At 33.1% G+C, this 21,497-nt stretch overlaps 3 non-coding genes across 3 annotated transcripts; all 3 read left to right on the top strand.

Moving 5' to 3' along the window:
- Positions 1 to 595: 595 nt before the first annotated feature.
- On the top strand, positions 596 to 667 carry TRNAG-UCC (transfer RNA glycine (anticodon UCC)). The gene has a single exon. It is a non-coding gene; the product is annotated as a tRNA-Gly (tRNA).
- A 1,067-nt stretch (positions 668 to 1,734) lies between these two features.
- Positions 1,735 to 1,806, top strand: TRNAG-UCC (transfer RNA glycine (anticodon UCC)). The gene has a single exon. It is a non-coding gene; the product is annotated as a tRNA-Gly (tRNA).
- A 1,067-nt stretch (positions 1,807 to 2,873) lies between these two features.
- Positions 2,874 to 2,945, top strand: TRNAG-UCC (transfer RNA glycine (anticodon UCC)). Its single transcript has one exon. It is a non-coding gene; the product is annotated as a tRNA-Gly (tRNA).
- Positions 2,946 to 21,497: the final 18,552 nt, after the last annotated feature.

Genomic DNA, 21,497 nt, shown 5'->3' on the forward strand with positions numbered 1-21,497 from the left:
TTTAATTATTCATTTACATTTTAAACCTATTTTGTGCATTGTATTAATATTTTCCATCATCAAAAGAAGTGCATTGCAGTCAATTACTGGATTAACAGTGTATTCTTTTCATTTTTTAAGATCATAAGCTCCTTAGAGAATGTTTCTTGTTTTGAAGAAATCAGGAATACACTGACCAAGAAATGCCCTTTCAACAAATGGGAAGCTTTCTTGGTATGTGTAGCACTTATGGGGTATGGACAGAGTCATGGCTTTGTCATTCACAGAATACTAGATTTATGGCATCTTAAAAATATCCAACTCTAAATAGTCTTATGTAAATTAGGCTATTAAATATATTTTCCTATTATCTGCTTTAACATTTGATTCAAATTCTCTTTTCCAAAAGTGCCAAAAAGTGGACTTCAGTGTACATCATGTTTATTTATTCATTTGCATTTTTAACCTAATTTGTGCATTGTATTAATATTTTCCATCATCAAAAGAAGTGCATTGCAGTCAATTAATGGATTAACAGTGTAGAGCATTGAAATCATACAATCAGGTGTTGTGGCTTACAGATTTGACTAACAAATGCCCTTTTGAAAACCAGGAAGCGTTGGTGGTATAGTGGTGAGCATAGCTGCCTTCCAAGCAGTTGATCCGGGTTCGATTCCCGGCCAACGCATAGTTTGTATTCAATTTTTAAGATCATAAACTCCTTAGAGAATTATTCTTGTTTTGAAGGAATTAGGAATACACTGATCAAGAAATGCCCTTTCAAAAAACAGGAAGCTGTGTTGCTATGTGTAGCACTGGCCAACGCATGATTTTTCTTGTGTATTCTTTTCATTTTTTAAGATCATAAGCTCCTTAGAGAATGTTTCTTGTTTTGAAGAAATCAGGAATACACTGACCAAGAAATGCCCTTTCAACAAATGGGAAGCTTTGTTGGTATGTGTAGCACTTATGGGATATGGACAGAGTCATGGCTTTGTCATTCAGAGAATACTAGATTTATGGCATCTTAAAAATATCCAGCTCTGAATAGTCTTATGTAAATTAGGCTATTAAATATATTTTCCTATTATCTGCTTTAGCATGTGATTCAAATTCTCTTTTCAAAAAGTGCCAAAAAGTGGACTTCAGTGGACATCATGTTTATTTATTCATTTACATTTTAAACCTATTTTGTGCATTGTATTAATATTTTCCATCATCAAAAGAAGTGCATTGCAGTCAATTACTGGATTAACAGTGTATTCTTTTCATTTTTTAAGATCATAAGCTCCTTAGAGAATGTTTCTTGTTTTGAAGAAATCAGGAATACACTGACCAAGAAATGCCCTTTCAACAAATGGGAAGCTTTCTTGGTATGTGTAGCACTTATGGGGTATGGACAGAGTCATGGCTTTGTCATTCACAGAATACTAGATTTATGGCATCTTAAAAATATCCAACTCTAATTAGTCTTATGTAAATTAGGCTATTAACTATATTTTCCTATTATCTGTTTTAACATTTGATTCAAATTCTCTTTTCCAAAAGTGCCAAAAAGTGGACTTCAGTGGACATCATGTTTATTTATTCATTTGCATTTTTAACCTAATTTGTGCATTGTATTAATATTTTCCATCATCAAAAGAAGTGCATTGCAGTCAATTAATGGATTAACAGTGTAGAGCATTGAAATCATACAATCAGGTGTTGTGGCTTACAGATTTGACTAACAAATGCCCTTTTGAAAACCAGGAAGCGTTGGTGGTATAGTGGTGAGCATAGCTGCCTTCCAAGCAGTTGACCTGGGTTCGATTCCCGGCCAACGCATAGTTTGTATTCAATTTTTAAGATCATAAACTCCTTAGAGAATTATTCTTGTTTTGAAGGAATTAGGAATACACTGACCAAGAAATGCCCTTTCAAAAAACGGGAAGCTTTGTTGGTATGTGTAGCACTGGCCAACGCATGATTTTTCTTGTGTATTCTTTTCATGTTTTAAGATCATAAGCTCCTTAGAGAATGTTTCTTGTTTTGAAGAAATCAGGAATACACTGACCAAGAAATGCCCTTTCAACAAATGGGAAGCTTTGTTGGTATGTGTAGCACTTATGGGGTATGGACAGAGTCATGGCTTTGTCATTCACAGAATACTAGATTTATGGCATCTTAAAAATATCCAACTCTGAATAGTCTTATGTAAATTAGGCTATTAAATATATTTTCCTATTATCTGCTTTAGCATGTGATTCAAATTCTCTTTTCAAAAAGTGCCAAAAAGTGGACTTCAGTGGACATCATGTTTATTTATTCATTTACATTTTAAACCTATTTTGTGCATTGTATTAATATTTTCCATCATCAAAAGAAGTGCATTGCAGTCAATTACTGGATTAACAGTGTATTCTTTTCATTTTTTAAGATCATAAGCTCCTTAGAGAATGTTTCTTGTTTTGAAGAAATCAGGAATACACTGACCAAGAAATGCCCTTTCAACAAATGGGAAGCTTTCTTGGTATGTGTAGCACTTATGGGGTATGGACAGAGTCATGGCTTTGTCATTCACAGAATACTAGATTTATGGCATCTTAAAAATATCCAACTCTAATTAGTCTTATGTAAATTAGGCTATTAACTATATTTTCCTATTATCTGTTTTAACATTTGATTCAAATTCTCTTTTCCAAAAGTGCCAAAAAGTGGACTTCAGTGGACATCATGTTTATTTATTCATTTGCATTTTTAACCTAATTTGTGCATTGTATTAATATTTTCCATCATCAAAAGAAGTGCATTGCAGTCAATTAATGGATTAACAGTGTAGAGCATTGAAATCATACAATCAGGTGTTGTGGCTTACAGATTTGACTAACAAATGCCCTTTTGAAAACCAGGAAGCGTTGGTGGTATAGTGGTGAGCATAGCTGCCTTCCAAGCAGTTGACCTGGGTTCGATTCCCGGCCAACGCATAGTTTGTATTCAATTTTTAAGATCATAAACTCCTTAGAGAATTATTCTTGTTTTGAAGGAATTAGGAATACACTGACCAAGAAATGCCCTTTCAAAAAACGGGAAGCTTTGTTGGTATGTGTAGCACTGGCCAACGCATGATTTTTCTTGTGTATTCTTTACATTTTTTAAGATCATAAGCTCCTTAGAGAATGTTTCTTGTTTTGAAGAAATCAGGAATACACTGAAAAAGAAATGCCCTTTCAACAAATGGGAAGCTTTGTTGGTATGTGTTGCACTTATGGGATATGGACAGAGTCATGGCTTTGGCATTCAGAGAATACTAGATTTATGGCATCTTAAAAATATCCAGCTCTGAATAGTCTTATGTAAATTAGGCTATTAAATATATTTTCCTATTATCTGCTTTAGCATGTGATTCAAATTCTCTTTTCCAAAAGTGCCAAAAAGTGGACTTCAGTGGACATCATGTTTATTTATTCATTTACATTTTAAACCTATTTTGTGCATTGTATTAATATTTTCCATCATCAAAAGAAGTGCATTGCAGTCAATTACTGGATTAACAGTGTATTCTTTTCATTTTTTAAGATCATAAGCTCCTTAGAGAATGTTTCTTGTTTTGAAGAAATCAGGAATACACTGACCAAGAAATGCCCTTTCAACAAATGGGAAGCTTTCTTGGTATGTGTAGCACTTATGGGGTATGGACAGAGTCATGGCTTTGTCATTCACAGAATACTAGATTTATGGCATCTTAAAAATATCCAACTCTAAATAGTCTTATGTAAATTAGGCTATTAAATATATTTTCCTATTATCTGCTTTAACATGTGATTCAAATTCTCTTTTCCAAAAGTGCCAAAAAGTGGACTTCAGTGGACATCATGTTTATTTATTCATTTACATTTTAAACCTAATTTGTGCATTGTATTAATATTTTCCATCATCAAAAGAAGTGCATTGCAGTCAATTAATGGATTAACAGTGTAGAGCATTGAAATCATACAATCAGGTGTTGTGGCTTACAGATTTGACTAACAAATGCCCTTTCGAAAAACCAGGAAGCATTGGTGGTATAATGGTGAGCATAGCTGCCTTCCAAGCAGTTGACCCAGGTTCGATTCCTGGCCAACGCCGGGAAAATTGATCTCAATTTTTAAGATCATAAACTCCTTAGAGAATTATTCTTGTTTTGAAGGAATTAGGAATACACTTACCAAGAAATGCCCTTTCAAAAAACGGGAAGCTTTGTTGGTATGTGTAGCACTGGCCAACGCATGATTTTTCTTGTGTATTCTTTTCATTTTTTAAGATCATAAGCTCCTTAGAGAATGTTTCTTGTTTTGAAGAAATCAGGAATACACTGAAAAAGAAATGCCCTTTCAACAAATGGGATGCTTTGTTGGTATGTGTTGCACTTATGGGATATGGACAGAGTCATGGCTTTGGCATTCAGAGAATACTAGATTTATGGCATCTTAAAAATATCCAGCTCTGAATAGTCTTATGTAAATTAGGCTATTAAATATATTTTCCTATTATCTGCTTTAACATTTGATTCAAATTCTCTTTTCCAAAAGTGCCAAAAAGTGGACTTCAGTGGACATCATGTTTATTTATTCATTTACATTTTAAACCTATTTTGTGCATTGTATTAATATTTTCCATCATCAAAAGAAGTGCATTGCAGTCAATTACTGGATCATAAACTCCTTAGAGAATTATTCTTGTTTTGAAGGAATTAGGAATACACTGACCAAGAAATGCCCTTTCAAAAAATGGGAAGCTTTGTTGGTATGTGTAGCACTGGCCAACGCATGATTTTTCTTGTGTATTCTTTTCATTTTTTGAGATCATAAGCTCCTTAGAGAATGTTTCTGGTTTTGAAGAAATCAGGAATACACTGACCAAGAAATGCCCTTTCAACAAATGGGAAGCTTTGTTGGTATGTGTTGCACTTATGGGATATGGACAGAGTCATGGCTTTGTCATTCAGAGAATACTAGATTTATGGCATCTTAAAAATATCCAGCTCTGAATAGTCTTATGTAAATTAGGCTATTAAATATATTTTCCTATTATCTGCTTTAGCATGTGATTCAAATTCTCTTTTCCAAAAGTGCCAAAAAGTGGACTTCAGTGGACATCATGTTTATTTATTCATTTACATTTTAAACCTATTTTGTGCATTGTATTAATATTTTCCATCATCAAAAGAAGTGCATTGCAGTCAATTACTGGATTAACAGTGTATTCTTTTCATTTTTTAAGATCATAAGCTCCTTAGAGAATGTTTCTTGTTTTGAAGAAATCAGGAATACACTGACCAAGAAATGCCCTTTCAACAAATGGGAAGCTTTCTTGGTATGTGTAGCACTTATGGGGTATGGACAGAGTCATGGCTTTGTCATTCACAGAATACTAGATTTATGGCATCTTAAAAATATCCAACTCTGAATAGTCTTATGTAAATTAGGCTATTAATTATATTTTCCTATTATCTGCTTTAACATTTGATTCAAATTCTCTTTTCCAAAAGTGCCAAAAAGTGGACTTCAGTGTACATCATGTTTATTTATTCATTTGCATTTTTAACCTAATTTGTGCATTGTATTAATATTTTCCATCATCAAAAGAAGTGCATTGCAGTCAATTAATGGATTAACAGTGTAGAGCATTGAAATCATACAATCAGGTGTTGTGGCTTACAGATTTGACTAACAAATGCCCTTTTGGAAACCTGGGAAGCGTTGGTGGTATAGTGGTGAGCATAGCTGCCTTCCAAGCAGTTGACCTGGGTTCAATTCCCGTCCAATGCATAGTTTGTATTCTATTCATTTTTTAAGATCATAAGCTCCTTAGAGAATTTTTCTTGTTTTGAAGTAAGTAGGAATACACTGACCAAGACATGCCCTTTCAAATAACGGGAAGCTTTGTTGGTATGTGTCGCACTGGCCAACGCATGATTTTTCTTGTGTATTCTTTTCATTTTTTAAGATCATAAGCTCCTTAGAGAATGTTTCTTGTTTTGAAGAAATCAGGAATACACTGACCAAGAAATGCCCTTTCAACAAATGGGAAGCTTTGTTGGTATGTGTAGCACTTATGGGATATGGACAGAGTCATGGCTTTGTCATTCAGAGAATACTAGATTTATGGCATCTTAAAAATATCCAGCTCTGAATAGTCTTATGTAAATTAGGCTATTAAATATATTTTCCTATTATCTGCTTTAGCATGTGATTCAAATTCTCTTTTCCAAAAGTGCCAAAAAGTGGACTTCAGTGTACATCATGTTTATTTATTCATTTACATTTTAAACCTAATTTGTGCATTGTATTAATATTTTCCATCATCAAAAGAAGTGCATTGCAGTCAATTACTCGATTAACAGTGTATTCTTTTCATTTTTTAAGATCATAAGCTCCTTAGAGAATGTTTCTGAAGAAATCAGGAATACACTGACCAAGAAATGCCCTTTCAACAAATGGGAAGCTTTGTTGGTATGTGTAGCACTTATGGGGTATGGACAGAGTCATGGCTTTGTCATACACAGAATACTAGATTTATGGCATCTTAAAAATATCCAACTCTGAATAGTCTTATGTAAATTAGGCTATTAAATATATTTTCCTATTATCTACTTTAACATTTGATTCAAATTCTCTTTTCCAAAAGTGCCAAAAAGTGGACTTCAGTGTACATCATGTTTATTTATTCATTTGCATTTTTAACCTAATTTGTGCATTGTATTAATATTTTCCATCATCAAAAGAAGTGCATTGCAGTCAATTATTGGATTAACAGTGTAGAGCATTGAAATTATACAATCAGGTGTTGTGGCTTACAGATTTGACTAACAAATGCCCTTTTGAAAACCGGGAAGCGTTGGTGGTATATGGTTCGATTCCCAGCCAACGCATAGTTTGTATTCTATTCATTTTTTAAGATCATAAGCTCCTTAGAGAAGTTTTCTTGTTTTGAAGGAATTAGGAATACTCTGACCAAGAAATGCCCTTTCAAAAAACGGGAAGCTTTGTTGGTATGTGTAGCACTGGCCAACGCATGATTTTTCTTGTGTATTCTTTACATTTTTTAAGATCATAAGCTCCTTAGAGAATGTTTCTTGTTTTGAAGAAATCAGGAATACACTGACCAAGAAATGCCCTTTCAACAAATGGGAAGCTTTGCTGGTATGTGTAGCACTTATGGGATATGGACAGAGTCATGGCTTTGTAATTCAGAGAATATTAGATTTATGGCATCTTAAAAATATCCAGCTCTGAATAGTCTTATGTAAATTAGGCTATTAAATATATTTTCCTATTATCTGCTTTAGCATGTGATTCAAATTCTCTTTTCCAAAAGTGCCAAAAAGTGGACTTAAGTGTACATCATGTTTATTTATTCATTTACATTTTAAACCTAATTTGTGCATTGTATTAATATTTTCCATCATCAAAAGAAGTGCATTGCAGTCAATTACTGGATTAACAGTGTATTCTTTTCATTTTTTAAGATCATAAGCTCCTTAGAGAATGTTTCTTGTTTTGAAGAAATCAGGAATACACTGACCAAGGAATGCCCTTTCAACAAATGGGAAGCTTTGTTGGTATGTGTAGCACTTATGGGGTATGGACAGAGTCATGGCTTTGTCATTCACAGAATACTAGGTTTATGGCATCTTAAAAATATCCAACTCTGAATAGTCTTATATAGATTAGGCTATTAAATATATTTTCCTATTATCTGCTTTAACATCTGATTCAAATTCTCTTTTCCAAAAGTGCCAAAAAGTGGACTTCAGTGTACATCATGTTTATTTATTCATTTGCATTTTTAACCTAATTTGTGCATTGTATTAATATTTTCCATCATCAAAAGAAGTGCATTGCAGTCAATTAATGGATTAACTGTGTAGAGCATTGAAATCATACAATCAGGTGTTGTGGCTTACAGATTTGACTAACAAATGCCCTTTTGAAAACCGGGAAGCGTTGGTGGTATATGGTTCGATTCCCAGCCAACGCATAGTTTGTATTCTATTCATTTTTTAAGATCATAAGCTCCTTAGAGAATTTTTCTTGTTTTGAAGGAATTAGGAATACACTGACCAAGAAATGCCCTTTCAAAAAATGGGAAGCTTTGTTGGTATGTGTAGCACTGGCCAACGCATGATTTTTCTTGTGTATTCTTTTCATTTTTTAAGATCATAAGCTCCTTAGAGAATGTTTCTTGTTTTGAAGAAATCAGGAATACACTGACCAAGAAATGCCCTTTCAACAAATGGGAAGCTTTGTTGGTATGTGTAGCACTTATGGGATATGGACAGAGTCATGGCTTTGTCATTCAGAGAATACTAGATTTATGGCATCTTAAAAATATCCAGCTCTGAATAGTCTTATGTAAATTAGGCTATTAAATATATTTTCCTATTATCTGCTTTAGCATGTGATTCAAATTCTCTTTTCCAAAAGTGCCAAAAAGTGGGCTTAAGTGTACATCATGTTTATTTATTCATTTACATTTTAAACCTAATTTGTGCATTGTATTAATATTTTCCATCATCAAAAGAAGTGCATTGCAGTCAATTACTGGATTAACAGTGTATTCTTTTCATTTTTTAAGATCAAAAGCTCCTTAGAGAATTTTTCTTGTTTTGGAAGGAATTAGGAATACACTGACCAAGAAATGCCCTTTCAAAAAACAGGAAGCTTTGTTGGTATGTGTAGCACTGGCCAACGCATGATTTTTCTTGTGTATTCTTTTCATTTTTTAAGATCATAAGCTCCTTAGAGAATGTTTCTTGTTTTGAAGAAATCAGGAATACACTGACCAAGAAATGCCCTTTCAACAAATGGGAAGCTTTGTTGGTATGTGTAGCACTTATGGGATATGGACAGAGTCATGGCTTTGTCATTCAGAGAATACTAGATTTATGGCATCTTAAAAATATCCAGCTCTGAATAGTCTTATGTAAATTAGGCTATTAAATATATTTTCCTAATTTCTGCTTTGGCATTTGATTCAAATTCTCTTTTCCAAAAGTGCCAAAAAGTGGACTTCAGTGTACATCATGTTTATTTATTCATTTGCATTTTTAACCTAATTTGTGCATTGTATTAATATTTTCCATCATCAAAAGAAGTGCATTGCAGTCAATTACTGGATTAACAGTGTATTCTTTTCATTTTTTAAGATTATAAGCTCTTTAGAGAATGTTTCTTGTTTTGAAGAAATCAGGAATACACTGACCAAGAAATGCCCTTTCAACAAATGGGAAGCTTTGTTGGTATGTGTAGCACTTATGGGGTATGGACAGAGTCATGGCTTTTTCATACACAGAATATTAGATTTATGGCATCTTAAAAATATCCAACTCTGAATAGACTTATGTAAATTAGGCTATTAAATATATTTTCCTATTATCTGCTTTAACATTTGATTCAAATTCTCTTTTCCAAAAGTGCCAAAAAGAGGACTTCAGTGTACATCATGTTTATTTATTCATTTGCATTTTTAACCTAATTTGTACATTGTATTAATATTTTCCATCATCAAAAGAAGTGCATTGCAGTCAATTAATGGATTAACAGTGTAGAGCATTGAAATCATACAATCAGGTGTTGTGGCTTACAGATTTGACTAACAAATGCCCTTTTGAAAACCTGGGAAGCATTGGTGGTATAGTGGTGAGCATAGCTGCCTTCCAAGCAGTTGACTCGGGTTCAATTCCCGTCCAATGCATAGTTTGTATTCTATTCATTTTTTAAGATCATAAGCTCCTTAGAGAATTTTTCTTGTTTTGAAGGAATTAGGAATACACTGACCAAGAAATGCCCTTTCAAATAACGGGAAGCTTTGTTGGTATGTGTAGCACTGGCCAACGCATGATTTTTCTTGTGTATTCTTTTCATTTTTTAAGATCATAAGCTCCTTAGAGAATGTTTCTTGTTTTGAAGAAATCAGGAATACACTGACCAAGAAATGCCCTTTCAACAAATGGGAAGCTTTGTTGGTATGTGTAGCACTTATGGGATATGGACAGAGTCATGGCTTTGTCATTCAGAGAATACTAGATTTATGGCATCTTAAAAATATCCAGCTCTGAATAGTCTTATGTAAATTAGGCTATTAAATATATTTTCCTATTATCTGCTTTAGCATGTGATTCAAATTCTCTTTTCCAAAAGTGCCAAAAAGTGGACTTAAGTGTACATCATGTTTATTTATTCATTTACATTTTAAACCAATTTGTGCATTGTATTAATATTTTCCATCATCAAAAGAAGTGCATTGCAGTCAATTACTGGATTAACAGTGTATTCTTTTCATTTTTTAAGATCATAAGCTCCTTAGAGAATGTTTCTGAAGAAATCAGGAATACACTGACCAAGAAATGCCCTTTCAACAAATGGGAAGCTTTGTTGGTATGTGTAGCACTTATGGGGTATGGACAGAGTCATGGCTTTGTCATTCACAGAATACTAGATTTATGGCATCTTAAAAATATCCAACTCTGAATAGTCTTATGTAATTTAGGCTATTAAATATATTTTCCTATTATCTGCTTTAACATTTGATTCAAATTCTCTTTTCCAAAAGTGCCAAAAAGTGGACTTCAGTGTACATCATGTTTATTTATTCATTTGCATTTTTAACCTAATTTGTGCATTGTATTAATATTTTCCATCATCAAAAGAAGTGCATTGCAGTCAATTAATGGATTAACAGTGTAGAGCATTGAAATTATACAATCAGGTGTTGTGGCTTACAGATTTGACTAACAAATGCCCTTTTGAAAACCGGGAAGTGTTGGTGGTATATGGTTCGATTCACAGCCAACGCATAGTTTGTATTCTATTCATTTTTTAAGATCATAAGCTCCTTAGAGTAGTTTTCTTGTTTTGAAGGAATTAGGAATACACTGACCAAGAAATGCCCTTTCAAAAAACGGGAAGCTTTGTTGGTATGTGTAGCACTGGCCAACGCAAGATTTTTCTTGTGTATTCTTTACATTTTTTAAGATCATAAGCTCCTTAGAGAATGTTTCTTGTTTTGAAGAAATCAGGAATACACTGACCAAGAAATGCCCTTTCAACAAATGGGAAGCTTTGTTGGTATGTGTAGCACTTATGGGATATGGACAGAGTCATGGCTTTGTCATTCAGAGAATACTAGATTTATGGCATCTTAAAAATATCCAGCTCTGAATAGTCTTATGTAAATTAGGCTATTAAATATATTTTCCTATTATCTGCTTTAGCATGTGATTCAAATTCTCTTTTCCAAAAGTGCCAAAAAGTGGGCTTAAGTGTACATCATGTTTATTTATTCATTTACATTTTAAACCTAATTTGTGCATTGTATTAATATTTTCCATCATCAAAAGAAGTGCATTGCAGTCAATTACTGGATTAACAGTGTATTCTTTTCATTTTTTAAGATCAAAAGCTCCTTAGAGAATTTTTCTTGTTTTGGAAGGAATTAGGAATACACTGACCAAGAAATGCCCTTTCAAAAAACAGGAAGCTTTGTTGGTATGTGTAGCACTGGCCAACGCATGATTTTTCTTGTGTATTCTTTTCATTTTTTAAGATCATAAGCTCCTTAGAGAATGTTTCTTGTTTTGAAGAAATCAGGAATACACTGACCAAGAAATGCCCTTTCAACAAATGGGAAGCTTTGTTGGTATGTGTAGCACTTATGGGATATGGACAGAGTCATGGCTTTGTCATTCAGAGAATACTAGATTTATGGCATCTTAAAAATATCCAGCTCTGAATAGTCTTATGTAAATTAGGCTATTAAATATATTTTCCTAATTTCTGCTTTGGCATTTGATTCAAATTCTCTTTTCCAAAAGTGCCAAAAAGTGGACTTCAGTGTACATCATGTTTATTTATTCATTTGCATTTTTAACCTAATTTGTGCATTGTATTAATATTTTCCATCATCAAAAGAAGTGCATTGCAGTCAATTACTGGATTAACAGTGTATTCTTTTCATTTTTTAAGATTATAAGCTCTTTAGAGAATGTTTCTTGTTTTGAAGAAATCAGGAATACACTGACCAAGAAATGCCCTTTCAACAAATGGGAAGCTTTGTTGGTATGTGTAGCACTTATGGGGTATGGACAGAGTCATGGCTTTGTCATACACAGAATATTAGATTTATGGCATCTTAAAAATATCCAACTCTGAATAGACTTATGTAAATTAGGCTATTAAATATATTTTCCTATTATCTGCTTTAACATTTGATTCAAATTCTCTTTTCCAAAAGTGCCAAAAAGAGGGCTTCAGTGTACATCATGTTTATTTATTCATTTGCATTTTTAACCTAATTTGTACATTGTATTAATATTTTCCATCATCAAAAGAAGTGCATTGCAGTCAATTAATGGATTAACAGTGTAGAGCATTGAAATCATACAATCAGGTGTTGTGGCTTACAGATTTGACTAACAAATGCCCTTTTGAAAACCTGGGAAGCATTGGTGGTATAGTGGTGAGCATAGCTGCCTTCCAAGCAGTTGACTCGGGTTCAATTCCCGTCCAATGCATAGTTTGTATTCTATTCATTTTTTAAGATCATAAGCTCCTTAGAGAATTTTTCTTGTTTTGAAGGAATTAGGAATACACTGACCAAGAAATGCCCTTTCAAATAACGGGAAGCTTTGTTGGTATGTGTAGCACTGGCCAACGCATGATTTTTCTTGTGTATTCTTTTCATTTTTTAAGATCATAAGCTCCTTAGAGAATGTTTCTTGTTTTGAAGAAATCAGGAATACACTGACCAAGAAATGCCCTTTCAACAAATGGGAAGCTTTGTTGGTATGTGTAGCACTTATGGGATATGGACAGAGTCATGGCTTTGTCATTCAGAGAATACTAGATTTATGGCATCTTAAAAATATCCAGCTCTGAATAGTCTTATGTAAATTAGGCTATTAAATATATTTTCCTATTATCTGCTTTAGCATGTGATTCAAATTCTCTTTTCCAAAAGTGCCAAAAAGTGGACTTAAGTGTACATCATGTTTATTTATTCATTTACATTTTAAACCAATTTGTGCATTGTATTAATATTTTCCATCATCAAAAGAAGTGCATTGCAGTCAATTACTGGATTAACAGTGTATTCTTTTCATTTTTTAAGATCATAAGCTCCTTAGAGAATGTTTCTGAAGAAATCAGGAATACACTGACCAAGAAATGCCCTTTCAACAAATGGGAAGCTTTGTTGGTATGTGTAGCACTTATGGGGTATGGACAGAGTCATGGCTTTGTCATTCACAGAATACTAGATTTATGGCATCTTAAAAATATCCAACTCTGAATAGTCTTATGTAATTTAGGCTATTAAATATATTTTCCTATTATCTGCTTTAACATTTGATTCAAATTCTCTTTTCCAAAAGTGCCAAAAAGTGGACTTCAGTGTACATCATGTTTATTTATTCATTTGCATTTTTAACCTAATTTGTGCACTGTATTAATATTTTCCATCATCAAAAGAAGTGCATTGCAGTCAATTAATGGATTAACAGTGTAGAGCATTGAAATTATACAATCAGGTGTTGTGGCTTACAGATTTGACTAACAAATGCCCTTTTGAAAACCGGGAAGTGTTGGTGGTATATGGTTCGATTCCCAGCCAACGCATAGTTTGTATTCTATTCATTTTTTAAGATCATAAGCTCCTTAGAGTAGTTTTCTTGTTTTGAAGGAATTAGGAATACACTGACCAAGAAATGCCCTTTCAAAAAACGGGAAGCTTTGTTGGTATGTGTAGCACTGGCCAACGCAAGATTTTTCTTGTGTATTCTTTACATTTTTTAAGATCATAAGCTCCTTAGAGAATGTTTCTTGTTTTGAAGAAATCAGGAATACACTGACCAAGAAATGCCCTTTCAACAAATGGGAAGCTTTGCTGGTATGTGTAGCACTTATGGGATATGGACAGAGTCATGGCTTTGTCATTCAGAGAATACTAGATTTATGGCATCTTAAAAATATCCAGCTCTGAATAGTCTTATGTAAATTAGGCTATTAAATATATTTTCCTATTATCTGCTTTAGCATGTGATTCAAATTCTCTTTTCCAAAAGTGCCAAAAAGTGGACTTAAGTGTACATCATGTTTATTTATTCATTTACATTTTAAACCTAATTTGTGCATTGTATTAATATTTTCCATCATCAAAAGAAGTGCATTGCAGTCAATTACTGGATTAACAGTGTATTCTTTTCATTTTTTAAGATCATAAGCTCCTTAGAGAATGTTTCTGAAGAAATCAGGAATACACTGACCAAGAAATGCCCTTTCAACAAATGGGAAGCTTTGTTGGTATGTGTAGCACTTATGGGGTATGGACAGAGTCATGGCTTTGTCATACACAGAATACTAGATTTATGGCATCTTAAAAATATCCAACTCTGAATAGTCTTATGTAAATTAGGCTATTAAATATATTTTCCTATTATCTGCTTTAACATTTGATTCAAATTCTCTTTTTCCAAAAGTGCCAAAAAGTGGACTTCAGTGTACATCATATTTATTTATTCATTTGCATTTTTAACCTAATTTGTGCATTGTATTAATATTTTCCATCATCAAAAGAAGTGCATTGCAGTCAATTAATGGATTAACAGTGTAGAGCATTGAAATTATACAATCAGGTGTTGTGGCTTACAGATTTGACTAACAAATGCCCTTTTGAAAACCGGGAAGCATTGGTGGTATATGGTTCGATTCCCAGCCAACGCATAGTTTGTATTCTATTCATTTTTTAAGATCATAAGCTCCTTAGAGTAGTTTTCTTGTTTTGAAGGAATTAGGAATACACTGACCAAGAAATGCCCTTTCAAAAAACGGGAAGCTTTGTTGGTATGTGTAGCACTGGACAACGCATGATTTTTCTTGTGTATTCTTTACATTTTTTAAGATCATAAGCTCCTTAGAGAATGTTTCTTGTTTTGAAGAAATCAGGAATACACTGACCAAGAAATGCCCTTTCAACAAATGGGAAGCTTTGCTGGTATGTGTAGCACTTATGGGATATGGACAGAGTCATGGCTTTGTCATTCAGAGAATACTAGATTTATGGCATCTTAAAAATATCCAGCTCTGAATAGTCTTATGTAAATTAGGCTATTAAATATATTTTCCTATTATCTGCTTTAGCATGTGATTCAAATTCTCTTTTCCAAAAGTGCCAAAAAGTGGACTTAAGTGTACATCATGTTTATTTATTCATTTGCATTTTTAACCTAATTTGTGCATTGTATTAATATTTTCCATCATCAAAAGAAGTGCATTGCAGTCAATTACTGGATTAACAGTGTATTCTTTTCATTTTTTAAGATCATAAGCTCCTTAGAGAATGTTTCTTGTTTTGAAGAAATCAGGAATACACTGACCAAGGAATGCCCTTTCAACAAATGGGAAGCTTTGTTGGTATGTGTAGCACTTATGGGGTATGGACAGAGTCATGGCTTTGTCATTCACAGAATACTAGATTTATGGCGTCTCTTTAAAATATCCAACTCTGAATAGTCTTATATAGATTAGGCTATTAAATATATTTTCCTATTATCTGCTTTAACATTTGATTCAAATTCTCTTTTCCAAAAGTGCCAAAAAGTGGACTTCAGTGTACATCATGTTTATTTATTCATTTGCATTTTTAACCTAATTTGTGCATTGTATTAATATTTTCCATCATCAAAAGAAGTGCATTGCAGTCAATTAATGGATTAACAGTGTAGAGCATTGAAATCATACAATCAGGTGTTGTGGCTTACAGATTTGACTAACAAATGCCCTTTTGAAAACCGGGAAGCGTTGGTGGTATATGGTTCGATTCCCAGCCAACGCATAGTTTGTATTCTATTCATTTTTTAAGATCATAAGCTCCTTAGAGAATTTTTCTTGTTTTGAAGGAATTAGGAATACACTGACCAAGAAATGCCCTTTCAAAAAACGGGAAGCTTTGTTGGTATGTGTAGCACTGGCCAACGCAAGATTTTTCTTGTGTATTCTTTACATTTTTTAAGATCATAAGCTCCTTAGAGAATGTTTCTTGTTTTGAAGAAATCAGGAATACACTGACCAAGAAATGCCCTTTCAACAAATGGGAAGCTTTGCTGGTATGTGTAGCACTTATGGGATATGGACAGAGTCATGGCTTTGTCATTCAGAGAATACTAGATTTATGGCATCTTAAAAATATCCAGCTCTGAATAGTCTTATGTAAATTAGGCTATTAAATATATTTTCCTATTATCTGCTTTAGCATGTGATTCAAATTCTCTTTTCCAAAAGTGCCAAAAAGTGGACTTAAGTGTACATCATGTTTATTTATTCATTTACATTTTAAACCTAATTTGTGCATTGTATTAATATTTTCCATCATCAAAAGAAGTGCATTGCAGTCAATTACTGGATTAACAGTGTATTCTTTTCATTTTTTAAGATCATAAGCTCCTTAGAGAATGTTTCTTGTTTTGAAGAAATCAGGAATACACTGACCAAGGAATGCCCTTTCAACAAATGGGAAGCTTTGTTGGTATGTGTAGCACTTATGGGGTATGGACAGAGTCATGGCTTTGTCATTCACAGAATACTAGATTTATGGCGTCTCTTTAAAATATCCAACTCTGAATAGTCTTATATAGATTAGGCTATTAAATATATTTTCCTATTATCTGCTTTAACATTTGATTCAAATTCTCTTTTCCAAAAGTGCCAAAAAGTGGACTTCAGTGTACATCATGTTTATTTATTCATTTGCATTTTTAACCTAATTTGTGCATTGTATTAATATTTTCCATCATCAAAAGAAGTGCATTGCAGTCAATTAATGGATTAACAGTGTAGAGCATTGAAATCATACAATCAGGTGTTGTGGCTTACAGATTTGACTAACAAATGCCCTTTTGAAAACCGGGAAGCGTTGGTGGTATATGGTTCGATTCCCAGCCAACGCATAGTTTGTATTCTATTCATTTTTTAAGATCATAAGCTCCTTAGAGAATTTTTCTTGTTTTGAAGGAATTAGGAATACACTGACCAAGAAATGCCCTTTCAAAAAACGGGAAGCTTTGTTGGTATGTGTAGCACTGGCCAACGCATGATTTTTCTTGTGTATTCTTTTCATTTTTTAAGATCATAAGCTCCTTAGAGAATGTTTCTTGTTTTGAAGAAATCAGGAATACACTGACCAAGAAATGCCCTTTCAACAAATGGGAAGCTTTGTTGGTATGTGTAGCACTTATGGGATATGGACAGAGTCATGGCTTTGTCATTCAGAGAATACTAGATTTATGGCATCTTAAAAATATCCAGCTCTGAATAGTCTTATGTAAATTAGGCTATTAAATATATTTTCCTATTATCTGCTTTAGCATGTGATTCAAATTCTCTTTTCCAAAAGTGCCAAAAAGTGGACTTAAGTGTACATCATGTTTATTTATTCATTTACATTTTAAACCTAATTTGTGCATTGTATTAATATTTTCCATCATCAAAACAAGAGCATTGCAGTCAATTACTGGATTAACAGTGTATTCTTTTCATTTTTTAAGATCAAAAGCTCCTTAGAGAATTTTTCTTGTTTTGGAAGGAATTAGGAATACACTTACCAAGAAATGCCCTTTCAAAAAACGGGAAGCTTTGTTGGTATGTGTAGCACTGGCCAACGCATGATTTTTCTTGTGTATTCTTTTCATTTTTTAAGATCATAAGCTCCTTAGAGAATGTTTCTTGTTTTGAAGAAATCAGGAATACACTGACCAAGAAATGTCCTTTCAACAAATGGGAAGCTTTGTTGGTATGTGTAGCACTTATGGGATATGGACAGAGTCATGGCTTTGTCATTCAGAGAATACTAGATTTATGGCATCTTAAAAATATCCAGCTCTGAATAGTCTTATGTAAATTAGGCTATTAAATATATTTTCCTATTATCTGCTTTAGCATGTGATTCAAATTCTCTTTTCCAAAAGTGCCAAAAAGTGGACTTAAGTGTACATCATGTTTATTTATTCATTTACATTTTAAACCTAATTTGTGCATTGTATTAATATTTTCCATCATCAAAAGAAGTGCATTGCAGTCAATTACTGGATTAACAGTGTATTCTTTTCATTTTTTAAGATCATAAGCTCCTTAGAGAATGTATCTTGTTTTGAAGAAATCAGGAATACACTGACCAAGGAATGCCCTTTCAACAAATGGGAAGCTTTGTTGGTATGTGTAGCACTTATGGGGTATGGACAGAGTCATGGCTTTGTCATTCACAGAATACTAGATTTATGGCGTCTCTTTAAAATATCCAACTCTGAATAGTCTTATATAGATTAGGCTATTAAATATATTTTCCTATTATCTGCTTTAACATTTGATTCAAATTCTCTTTTCCAAAAGTGCCAAAAAGTGGACTTCAGTGTACATCATGTTTATTTATTCATTTGCATTTTTAACCTAATTTGTGCATTGTATTAATATTTTCCATCATCAAAAGAAGTGCATTGCAGTCAATTAATGGATTAACAGTGTAGAGCATTGAAATCATACAATCAGGTGTTGTGGCTTACAGATTTGACTAACAAATGCCCTTTTGAAAACCGGGAAGCGTTGGTGGTATATGGTTCGATTCCCAGCCAACGCATAGTTTGTATTCTATTCATTTTTTAAGATCATAAGCTCCTTAGAGAATTTTTCTTGTTTTGAAGGAATTAGGAATACACTGACCAAGAAATGCCCTTTCAAAAAACGGGAAGCTTTGTTGGTATGTGTAGCACTGGCCAACGCATGATTTTTCTTGTGTATTCTTTTCATTTTTTAAGATCATAAGCTCCTTAGAGAATGTTTCTTGTTTTGAAGAAATCAGGAATACACTGACCAAGAAATGCCCTTTCAACAAATGGGAAGCTTTGTTGGTATGTGTAGCACTTATGGGATATGGACAGAGTCATGGCTTTGTCATTCAGAGAATACTAGATTTATGGCATCTTAAAAATATCCAGCTCTGAATAGTCTTATGTAAATTAGGCTATTAAATATATTTTCCTATTATCTGCTTTAGCATGTGATTCAAATTCTCTTTTCCAAAAGTGCCAAAAAGTGGACTTAAGTGTACATCATGTTTATTTATTCATTTACATTTTAAACCTAATTTGTGCATTGTATTAATATTTTCCATCATCAAAACAAGTGCATTGCAGTCAATTACTGGATTAACAGTGTATTCTTTTCATTTTTTAAGATCAAAAGCTCCTTAGAGAATTTTTCTTGTTTTGGAAGGAATTAGGAATACACTTACCAAGAAATGCCCTTTCAAAAAACGGGAAGCTTTGTTGGTATGTGTAGCACTGGCCAACGCATGATTTTTCTTGTGTATTCTTTTCATTTCTTAAGATCATAAGCTCCTTAGAGAATGTTTCTTGTTTTGAAGAAATCAGGAATACACTGACCAAGAAATGTCCTTTCAACAAATGGGAAGCTTTGTTGGTATGTGTAGCACTTATGGGATATGGACAGAGTCATGGCTTTGTCATTCAGAGAATACTAGATTTATGGCATCTTAAAAATATCCAGCTCTGAATAGTCTTATGTAAATTAGGCTATTAAATATATTTTCCTATTATCTGCTTTAGCATGTGATTCAAATTCTCTTTTCCAAAAGTGCCAAAAAGTGGACTTAAGTGTACATCATGTTTATTTATTCATTTACATTTTAAACCTAATTTGTGCATTGTATTAATATTTTCCATCATCAAAAGAAGTGCATTGCAGTCAATTACTGGATTAACAGTGTATTCTTTTCATTTTTTAAGATCATAAGCTCCTTAGAGAATGTATCTTGTTTTGAAGAAATCAGGAATACACTGACCAAGGAATGCCCTTTCAACAAATGGGAAGCTTTGTTGGTATGTGTAGCACTTATGGGGTATGGACAGAGTCATGGCTTTGTCATTCACAGAATACTAGATTTATGGCATCTTAAAAATATCCAACTCTGAATAGTCTTATATAGATTAGGCTATTAAATATATTTTCCTATTATCTGCTTTAACATTTGATTCAAATTCTCTTTTCCAAAAGTGCCAAAAAGTGGACTTCAGTGTACATCATGTTTATTTATTCATTTGCATTTTTAACCTAATTTGTGCATTGTATTAATATTTTCCATCATCAAAAGAAGTGCATTGCAGTCAATTAATGGATTAACAGTGTAGAGCATTGAAATCATACAATCAGGTGTTGTGGCTTACAGATTTGACTAACAAATGCCCTTTTGAAAACCGGGAAGCTTTGGTGGTATATGGTTCGATTCCAAGCCAACGCATAGTTTGTATTCTATTCATTTTTTAAGATCATAAGCTCCTTAGAGAATTTTTCTTGTTTTGAAGGAATTAGGAATACACTGACCAAGAAATGCCCTTTCAAAAAACGGGAAGCTTTGTTGGTATGTGTAGCACTGGCCAACGCATGATTTTTCTTGTGTATTCTTTTCATTTTTTAAGATCATAAGCTCCTTAGAGAATGTTTCTTGTTTTGAAGAAATCAGGAATACACTGACCAAGAAATGCCCTTTCAACAAATGGGAAGCTTTGTTGGTATGTGTAGCACTTATGGGATATGTAAAGAGTCATGGCTTTGTCATTCAGAGAATACTAGATTTATGGCATCTTAAAAATATCCAGCTCTGAATAGTCTTATGTAAATTAGGCTATTAAATATATTTTCCTATTGTCTGCTTTTCCAAAAGTGCCAAAAAGTGGACTTCAGTGTACATCATGTTTATTTATTCATTTACATTTTAAACCTAATTTGTGCATTGTATTAATATTTTCCATCATCAAAAGAAGTGCATTGCAGTCAATTAATGGATTAACAGTGTAGAGCACTGAAATCATACAATCAGGTGTTGTGGCTTACAGATTTGCCTAACAAATGCCTTTTTGAAAACCGGGAAGCGTTGGTGGTATATGGTTCGATTCCCAGCCAACGCATAGTTTGTATTCTATTCATTTTTTAAGATCATAAGCTCCTTAGAGAATTTTTCTTGTTTTGAAGGAATTAGGAATACACTGACCAAGAAATGCCCTTTCAAAAAACGGGAAGCTTTGTTGGTATGTGCAGCACTGGCCAACGCATGATTTTTCTTGTGTATTCTTTTCATTTTTTAAGATCATAAGCTCCTTAGAGAGTGTTTCTTGTTTTGAAGAAATCAGGAATACACTGACCAAGAAATGCCCTTTCAACAAATGGGAAGCTTTGTTGGTATGTGTAGCACTTATGGGATATGGACAGAGTCATGGCTTTGTCATTCAGAGAATACTAGATTTATGGCATCTTAAAAATATCCAGCTCTGAATAGTCTTATGTAAATTAGGCTATTGAATATATTTTCCTATTATCTGCTTTAGCTTGTGTTTCAAATTCTCTTTTCCAAAAGTGCCAAAAAGTGGACTTAAGTGTACATCATGTTTATTAATTCATTTACATTTTAAACCTAATTTGTGCATTGTATTAATA

This window comes from Taudactylus pleione, unplaced genomic scaffold (assembly GCF_031769625.1).
Source record: "Taudactylus pleione unplaced genomic scaffold, aTauple2 ptg000467l, whole genome shotgun sequence".
Lineage (NCBI taxonomy): Eukaryota > Metazoa > Chordata > Amphibia > Anura > Myobatrachidae > Taudactylus > Taudactylus pleione.